The sequence below is a fragment of the Sturnira hondurensis genome, unplaced genomic scaffold, assembly GCF_014824575.4.
Source record: "Sturnira hondurensis isolate 20B ecotype Veracruz unplaced genomic scaffold, ASM1482457v3 Scaffold0007487, whole genome shotgun sequence".
Classification (NCBI taxonomy): Eukaryota; Metazoa; Chordata; class Mammalia; order Chiroptera; family Phyllostomidae; genus Sturnira; species Sturnira hondurensis.
The window spans coordinates 941,319-951,476 of NW_028080118.1; the positions used below are offsets into that span (position 1 = coordinate 941,319).

Genomic DNA, 10,158 nt, shown 5'->3' on the forward strand with positions numbered 1-10,158 from the left:
AGACAAACAATCCAATTAAAAAATGGGCAAAGGACCTGAAAAGACACTTCTGCAAGGAGGACATACAAAGGGCTCATAGACATATAAAAGGATGCTTAACATCACTAGGGATCAGATTGATGCAAATTAAAACCACAATGAGATACCACTACACACCGGGTCAGAATGGCCAGTCATCAACAAATCAACAAACAAGTGCTGGTGAGGGCGTGGGGGGAAAAGGTAACCCTACTACATTGTTGTTGGGAATGCAGACTGGTGTAGCCACTGTGGAAAACAGTATGGAGTTTCCTCAAAAAATTGAAAATGGGACTACCTTTTGATGCAGTGATCCCACTGCTGGGATTATACCATGAGAACCCTGAAACAACAATTCAAAAGAACCTATGTACCCCTATGATTATAGCAGCACAATTTACAATAGCCAAGATTTGGAAACAGCCTAAGTGCCCATCAGTTGATGAATGGATAAAAAAAAAACTGTGGTACATTTACACAATGGAAAACTGTGCAGCAGAAAAATAGAAGGAATTTCTACCTTTGGTGACAGCATGTATGGAATTGTAGAGTATTATGCTAAGTGAAATAAGCCAGGTGGCAAAAGACAAATACTGTGTGATCTCACCTATAAGTGGAACCTAATGAACAATACAAACAAAGGAGCAAGATAGAACCATAGACATGGAAATAAGGAACAAACTTACAGTGACCACAGGGGAAAGATGAGAGGGATAATGGGGGGAAGAAGGGAAAGGGTCTAGCCAAGTAACATATTTAAGGGACCCGTGGTAATGGACAACACCATGAGGATTGACTGAGGGAGCAGGATTGGGGAGTGGATAGGGCAGGGGACAGCAATGGGGTAAAAATCGGGACAACTGCAATTGACAACAATAGAATAAATGTTTGATTTTTTTTTTATTTTAAAAGGTTTTATTTATCTATCTTTAGAGAGGGAAAGAGAGGGAGAGTGGGAGAAAAACATCAGTGTGTGGTTGCCTCTTCTGCCCACCACTGGGGAGATATATATATACATATATCCTGTCCAGATGAAAAATAGAAACATTATACATAGGACAGTGACACCTCAGTCCCCTTCAAAGTAGGTACCTTGGGACCTCACACAGTTCTCCCAGTCACCATCAGCTGCCCTGTCGTATATTCCTGGATCTCATCGACAGTCTGAAATCTCATATCTTTCAAAGGTGATTTTAGTTTTGGGAAAAGCCAGAAGTCACAGGGTGCCAAATCTGGGCTGTAGCGGGGCTGAGTCACCTGGGTGATTTGATGTTTTGCAAAAAACTCTGCACAAGACGTGATGCTTGAGTGGGTGTGTTGTGATGAAGTTGCCAATCACCAGTTGCCCATAGCAGCAGCCTTCTGAATCATCCGAATGGTTTCCGTGGAGAAATGTTCAAGCTTAACACAAAATTTGATGCAGATTCATGGCTCTACTCAGTCTTTTTAAATGTGATGGCCACACAATTCACATGCTCACTGAATGGCATCTACTGCCCTCACTGACTAGTACAGTGAAGATGTCATTCTTCACACATGTGCATTCCAGTTCACTCTCCTTGGCTGCCAGGTTACATAGATGTTGTGCAAACTGTTCTCATTACATTAACAATGGCTAGAATCTTTCCAGGCAGACCTTGTAAACTCAGACGTAGAAATGTTGGCTCATATGGTAGTTTTATTTTAAATTTTTTGAAGAACTTCCATACTGCTTTCCAGAGAGGCTGCACCAATTGGCATTCCCACCAATAGTGCACAAGTGTTCCTCTTTCTCCACATCCTCACTAACACTTGTTTGTTGATTTTGTGATGATGCCCATTTTGACAGGTTTGAGGTGATACCTCATTGTGTTTTTCCATTTTTATGTTGAATTTATTGGGATGACACTGGTTAACAAAATTATGCAGGTCTCAGGTGAACTTGCTGTGGTTTTAATGTGCACTTGTCTGATGATTAGTGACAATGAGCATGTTTTCCTATGTCTATTGGCCACCTGTATGTCCTCTTTGCAGAAGTATCTATTCAGGTCCTTTGCCCATTTTTTAATTGGATTATTTGATTTTTGGCATTTGTTGTATGAGTTCTTCACAAATTTTGGGTTTTTACACTTCTGATAAAGTGTATTATTGGTGAATATGTTCTCCCATTCAGTTGGTTGTCTTTTCATTTTGTTGATGTTTACTTTGCTGTGCAAAAACTTTTTAGTTTGATGTAGTCCCATTTGTTTATTTTTCTTTTGTTTCCCTTGCCTGAGGAGATATATCAGAAAAAAATATCATTAAAGGAAGTGTCTGAGACTTTATTCCCTATGTTTTCTTCTACAATTTTTATGGTTCTGAGTTTTACATTTAAATCTTTAATTTATTTTGAGTTTATTCTTGTATAGAGTATAAGAAGGTGGTCTAGGTTTATTTTTTTTTGCATGTATCTGTCCAATTTTCTGAACACAATTTATTGAACAGACTGTCTTTAGCCTATTGTATGTTCTTGCTTTCTTTGTTAAGTATTAATTGACCATATAAGCATGGGTTTATTTCTGGGCTCTTGATCATAGTCCATTGACCTATATATTTGTGTTTTTTTAACAATACCCTGTGAATTTGATTACTGTCACCTGGTAGTATTGTTTGATATCAGGTAGCATAATTCCTCCAACTTCGCTCTTTGTTCTCAAGATTGCTGTGACTAATCATGGTCTTTTCTGGTTCCATATAAATTTTTTTAAATAATTTTTTCTACTTTTGTGAAATATGCCATTGGTATTTTGATAGGAATTGTGGTGGGTAGTATGGACATGTTGGCAATGTTAATTCTTTCTATTAATGAGTGTAATATATGCTTCTTTTTCTTGTACCTTTTTCATTTTCTTTATTTAGTGTCTTTTAATTTTCTGGGTAGAGGTGTTTTAGCTTCTTGGTTAAATTTATTCCTAGGTATTTTGTTTATTTTGATGCACTTATAAGGGAGATTATGAGAGAGAGAGAGAGAGAGAGAGAGAGAGAGAGAGACATCAATGGGAGAGAGAAGCATTGATCAGTTGCCTCCTGCACACGCCCCATCCAGGGATTGAACTCATAACTCAGATATGTGTCCTGAAATTCCTGAAGTGGAATTTGCCTTATCAGGGTCTGATGCCTGCCAAGATTTCCTTTTTGATGTGCTACTTGTGGAGCTAGCTGGATCCTGCTCTGGTGTGGTCTGGGACATTTTGGGAGGGGCTTTGGCGCAGGTCAATGTCTGATGCTCTTGTGACTGGCCTTGGGCTACCTGTTTGGAGCTGCAAAGCAGTCTACAGTTTGTGTCTGCCTTTGCTGGTCCTGGTGTGTATGGGAATGGCCAAGGTGTGCACCAAGGCTGGCCTCTACCAGCACCAAGCCTGAGGAATATGTCAGCAAAAGGCCCAAGGTGCCCCAAGTACTGATTTGCCTACCTCCTCCTGCCTGTTAGGCTTACTTACTGAAAGAGACTCTGTTGGTATGTGAGTTGCATAAGGTAGGTTCTCAGTGATTCACCAGGTAGGGGTGAGAGGTATTTACCAGATTAATGAAATTTAAAGTTAATGCCAGTGCTAGGTCTGAGACCACTCTGCAAAAGTTCCAGGGTACACCAAGGCCAGCTGAGTGCCTTCAAACCTTTGTGTTAGGGTGAGGTCTCGGGGAATCGTCAGAGGGACGCCAGCAGGGTTCATAAGGCCCAAACAGACCAAAATTTAGCCATGTAAATGGAGGGCTTTGCTCTAGACTGGCTTTTGGGGGGAAAATGGCCTCTACCCTAGAATCACACAACTCAGTCTGTCCGCATTCCGGTCTGACTTCCTCAAGAACCCTAGCTAGCTCAGAAGGCTGGGCCACCAGAAATTGGGAGTGTGGGGCTAGTAGGTGTCTTGTGGGGTACTGTGCCTGTCAGGCTCACAAAAGCAGGGAATTGCCACTACCTAAGAACTGCACAACTTAGGTTCTGACTCCCCCTAAGTCTGCCTGGACCTTTATACCAGGGATCCAGGCAGCTGACTCCTTTGCAGTGCTTGAACTCATCAGGGGGTGGCAACTGGGAGTCAAGTGGATGGGCTGTTGTGTTCCCTCAGGCTGATATCATTTGGAGAGAAGTGCTGGGACTTAAGAAAGATGGCATCTGTGTGCAGTGTGGGAGACGGACTCGGCACAGGCACCATGGTGCCCTTCCAATTCAGCTCTTTCCCCAGAGCTACACTACCCAGTCTGTTCTCAAATGACTTTATTCCACACTGATCCTCCCTCTCTCTATGGGAGCACAGGGTAAGTGGCTGTGAACGAGATTTTGTGTGCTGACCCTTTAACAGTGTACCTGGGTTTCTAGCAGAGTCATGTCTCTCTTGGAAGACAGAATCTGCTGATCTTCCCAGCCAGATATTATGTGGTGCTGTGAGCTGGGGAGCCTGGCTTGGAGTTGAGATCCCATGCTCCTCAGGGGAGCCTTTGGTGCTGAGATATGCCTCTAAATTATTAGCCACCACACGTGGCTGTGGGGCCAGCACTGTCAATGTGGCTCCTTCTGTAAATCTTTATTTATAAGATTTCTGTTCACCTAACCTTCAGTTAGTTATTCAGGCTTATGTACATTTTAGTTGTAATTCCAGTTGGGTCCTAGGAGAAGTTGAGTATAACTTCCACCCAATCAGCCACCATCTTGTATTCCTTGAGACATTTAATACAAATCTACTTCCTTTAACTTTTTTATTGTTTTTTTTCTTCCATCCTTCCACCCCCCAACATGTTTTTTGTTTCCAGCCTCTTGGTTGGATATAACGCTTTGTGTTTCTATGATTCCTAATACACTGCCAAATAAATCACACATATATAATATTTATTTATATAAATATATAATATTTATTTTATCGTATGTCTTGCTTTTACTCTCCTACCCCTAATAGCAAACCTGGCTGCAAGTTTCTCATTCTTTGCTTCTTTTTTAAAAATATTTTATATATTTATCTTTAGAGGGGAAGGGAAGGAGGAAGGGAGAGAAATGTCAATGTATGGTTGCCTCTCGTGTGTCCCCTCCTGGGAACTGGCCTGAACCCAGGCATGTGCCCTGACTGGGAATCGAACCGTGATCATCTGGTTCACAGGCCCACGCTCAATCCACTGAGCTACACTAGCCAGGGCCTCATTCTTTGCTTCTTAAAATCCCAGCCATTCTTTTTTTTTTGTTAGAAAATAATAGTTTTAAATAAATGCCTATTGCTCTTATGGAGATCTCAGCCATTCTTGACAGCAGTATCTGGTTTTGTGTTTAAGTGTAAATATGTTACATTGGAAGATTATGGGAAAGTTTGGGGAAATGTTAGATCATTAAGAAGCTCTTGTGTCAAATGATGTGGGAGCCTCAAATACTACTTTGGTGGTCATGGCCCTGGCCAGAGGGAGAAGCCCACGATGTCAACCTTTCCCCGAGTCCCAGTTTCAGGAATAGTATCTCTGAATGGAATTGCCCGAGGCAGACTTTTTTTTTTGTAAACAAATTCACATGATGGAGTGTGAAGAGCTTGTTTCACTTGGAGCCCAGAAGAACAGAGTAGTTTGGAATGCAGCATTCAGTGTGTTCTGTTTAGCTGGAAGATGTCACAGGGAACAAGTACTTAGCAAGCAGCATGAACAAGGATTTGAACTAGAAAATGAACAAGACCTTGACAACATTGTAATAGTGGCCTGTCGCCTCAAAAACTTCTCAATTGTACACAAGGAGGTGATAAAGAAGACTAGGAAAAATACACACATAGATTTGTTTCTCATTCAAAATAACCCAGTGTCAGAGTGCTCTAATTTTGGATAAAGTTTGATCAGAGGTTGCTGGGTCACCGTGACCATCTCCACTTGACTATATCCGATTGGATTTTTTGCCTCCTTTAAGGCACAGACTAAGTGTGCTTACAGGATGTCCATACAATGTGTTGAAAATAGATTGATTACTCAACTGCTTAGTCTGTTTTAACAATGCCAAATGCCTGGGATGAATGTTTTTCCTTTTTTATATTTCACTGAATTATCTGAATAGACCTGTTGATACAATTTTTGGCTTTTCATATTTTACATGGAATTATGTGTAATTGTACAGGGCTATTCTTTCATAGGTTTATGTTCCCTTTGCTTAAAAACTGCTCCTCTCTATTTCCCTTTTTTTATTGAGGTAAAATTGACAAATTCAATTGTGAGATATTTAGAGTGTGCAACATGATTGTCTTTTTTTTAATAGTCCAATTTCAGGTGATATCTTTGTATTATATATAGAACCCAAGTCTTTGTGGATGATAAAATTTAACCACTGCAGGTGTGTGCAATAGTCAGTGGCTCTATTTTGATGCCGTCCCCAGGGGCTATGCTATAGGAGCCCTCCTGCTTTAAGTGAAACATGGATGTAATGAGGTTATAGTTTTAATGAAGGTCAAGTTTATACCTAATTCTGCCCTGTAGCTACTAGAGCTTTGGCAAGCATCCAATAGTTGCTATGTAAGAGAACCAAGACAGCATGGTATCCACCCTCATACATGTTAATAGACTCAGAGGAGAGTATTAGTGCTATGTATGGACATACCCTGGTTCATTGACTTCAGTTTAAAAAGATCAAATTCAATTACACAACTTCTTCCAAATTAAAGTCAATTCAGCAAACATTTTTAGGATGGAAGGCACTGTATTACCTCATGCAAACCGTTTGGAGTTTATTTTGGTTTCTTGTGGCATCATGTCAGTACGAGTTAAGTTGATTAATATTGAGGTTTTATTGTTTAGGAACTTTAAGAATGCCTTTTTAAACTTGTAACTCTTGTAATTTTTATAATTCTCCTGGAAGGCCTTTATCCAGAAATCCTATTGGTAACTTGGACACTGACTCAGATATTTTAGAGATGAAGGCATCTTCTAACAGTGCTTTGTGTCACAGCCCTTTGGCTTTAGGGGTCCCATTAGCTTCAAGAAGAGATGGCGAGTGTGCTAATTATTATTGCTTAGATTGTTTTAAGGATAGATTATTTCTATTCTTAAAATATGGGCATTACCAATTATAGTACAGTCCAATGAAAATATAATGCAAGCCATGTATGTAATTTTACACTTTCTAGTAACTACATTAGAAAAATAAAAAGAATAAGGTGAATTAATTTAATAAAAGATTTTAATTAACCAATATATCCAAATTCTTATTTTGGTATGCAATAAATGTAAAAATTACTAATGAGATATTTTATATTATTTTAAAATCTTGTACTGTGCTTTAAATTCAGTACCCAGTTTATTTTGTATTTTTTGACTGCACAAACTTCACTCATCTTTTTAAAAAATATATTTTATTGATTATGCTATTTCAGTTGTCCTAATTTTTCCCCCTTGTGCCCCTCCTCCTGGTACCCCCCTTCCCTCCAGGAATCCCCCCCTTCTTCCTTCATGCCCACAGGTCATGCATATACGTTCTTCGGCTACTCCATTGCCTGTACTGTTCTAAACATCCCCCTGTCTGTTTTGTACCTACCAATTTGTGCTTCTTAATCCCTGTACCTTTTACCCCATTCTCCCCCTTTCCTCTCCCACCTGACAACCCTCCAAATGATCTCCGTATCTGTGATTCTGCTCCTGTTCTGCTTGTTTGCCTGATTTGTTATTTAGATTCAATTATTAAGAGTTGTGAATTTATTGTCATTTTAATGTTCATAGTTTTGATCTTCTTTTTCTTATATAAGTCCCTTTATATATCATTTCATATAATAATGGCTTGGTGCTGATGAGCTCCTTTAGCTTTACCTTCTCAGGGAAGCACTTTATCTGCTTCCCTGATATGGAAGTCTGTTGGACTTCCATACAGCTCGATTTTCTGACAATTCTGCATGATACTTTTTTTATAGTTGTAATTTTTGTAGTTGTGCAAGGAGGTGAGACATGTTTTCCTACAACTCCATCCTGACCAGAAGATTCTCAGTGCACATGATATATTTACAATATATCTCAATTTAGTCTTTTTTTAAAAAAGATTTTATTTGTTTATCTTTAGAGCGGAAAGGAAGGAGAGAAGGAGAGAAGTATCATGTATGGTTGCCTCTCATGAGTCCCCTGCTGGGAACTGGCCTGCAACCCAGGCATGTGCCCTGACTGGGAATCAAACTGCGATCGTATGGTCTGCAGGCCTGCGCTCAATCCACTGAGCTACACCAGCCAGGGCTCAATTTAGTCTTGACACATGTGCTCAATAGGCACATGTAACCTCTGGCTCCAATATTGGGCAATATTATCATTGATGGACTAAGCCTCCAGTTGGGATGGAAGCTTATAAATCAAGTATACGGACTTTGTAAAAGGAATTTAACAACACTGTTATACTCAGATCTATCCAGAATGGACCTATTGTCACATCTGAAATCATCAATCACTTTGCTTGAAGAACAGTGATAATGACTCTGCATGCCTTGTACTGTTGGGAACCACTCTGCCTGGTTTCAGAAGCTGTAACCCACCATGGCTAAGGCTGAGAGACCTTGGGAGTGTAAGCCACTAAGGAAACAAATCTTATCTCCCTGGCAGGGGCGCCGTACTGCCCACTTTTACTTTACCCTGCTTGGCCCCAGGCAGGTGACTGGTTAGCCAATGGTAGGTAAGATTCCTCAAGGGAGGGACGACCTAAGATAGGCCCAGTCATGAAGAAGTCCTCAGGGAAAGACTTGGGGGCCTATAGAAAAAGGGGGTGATGGACCCTTGCCCCTTGGCTTTGACATAGCCTGAGTCCTCAGGCTATGGGAAGTCTCCTAATCTTCTGTCTGCCTTACTTTCCCTGCCTGACTTAAGCCTGAAACAATGCCGGTGTAGCCCTGGGCAGGAACGAGTGGTTCCTGGGGCGATCAGGCCTAAGAAAGAATGCATAAAATCCTGTGAAACCTGCTTTGCTAAGAACGCCCTCAATTTTCTGATAAGGGCCCAAGCATGCAATGAATTTGTTTCCCAAAGTTTTATAGCCCTTTAGCTAACTGACCCTAACTCAGAATAAGCCCTCGTAGTTCTTTGTATGTTGCCTGTTGTTTGATCATTACTGCCTGACAATGATTGATGAGCTTTACCTGTATTCCTGTGCAAATTGAACTCAATAAAACCCCATTAAGGAACAGGCTCCTGGCCCTTCTCCTTTAAGAGATCGGCCACCTTTCCTCCCCAAGTAGGCCATGTATTTGTAGACTTATTCTCTTCTGTTATGGACAGGGGTCTCTGCAGGCAAAGCTCCCCCACATTGCACCACCATGGCTTGTGGTCCCAAGAAGCATCTGAAGTGTATTGCACACCAAAGCATTGGCTACTGGATAAACTAACCAGTGTGTTTGCTCCTCGTCTAACTACTGGTCCCCACAAACTGAATTGTCTCTCTCTCATTTTTTAGTAAGGTACAGGCTTAAGTGTGCACTAACATGAGATGGAGTAAAGAAGATCCGCATGTAACTGTTTATTAAAATTGATGGCAAGGTTTGAACCAATATAACTTAGTCTGCTTGTTTATGGTTATCGTGAGGACTGATAAGGCTGGAAAGAATTTCTGTCTGATCTATGAAACTAAGCTGTTCATCAGATTACACCTGAGAAGGCCAAGTACAAGTTGTGCAGAGTGAGACAAATCTTTGTGGGAGCAAAAGGAATCCCTCATATAGTGGCTCATGTTGCTCACACCCTCTGCTACCCTGACCCCTTCATCGAGGTGAATGACACCATTCGGGTTGACTTGGAGACTGGCAAAGTTACCGATTTCATCAAATTTGAAGTAGATTCTAACCGAGTTGAAGTTCACTGATCACCTGGGGATTTTCTAAACACATTTTCCCCAACTCAGTCAATATGGAGGGAAACTGTTTTTCTTTCACGAAATATGCCAGCGTCAGAGACTCCATATAGGCTAAGTTAGCCCCCACTAAATGTGACTTTTCTGATGTTACCTGACTGCATTCTTTTCCTTGTCAGGTAGGGCTGCAACCAGGCTCTTTGATTAAATTATGTCCCTTGATGTGGGACCTTCTGGCTAGGGAACTACTGATTATCATTTCCCTTGTCAGCTGTGAAAGGGGGAGTAGGAGAAAGTTAATTATTAGCAATTATCAACTTTATTTGTCAAGCATACAGTTCAAATGTTTTTCCACA

The 10,158-nt window shown here is 40.8% G+C and overlaps 1 pseudogene; it reads left to right on the forward strand.

The window, feature by feature from the left end:
- Positions 1 to 9,272: 9,272 nt before the first annotated feature.
- LOC118991397 (40S ribosomal protein S4, X isoform-like) lies at positions 9,273 to 9,814 on the forward strand (annotated as a pseudogene).
- Positions 9,815 to 10,158: the final 344 nt, after the last annotated feature.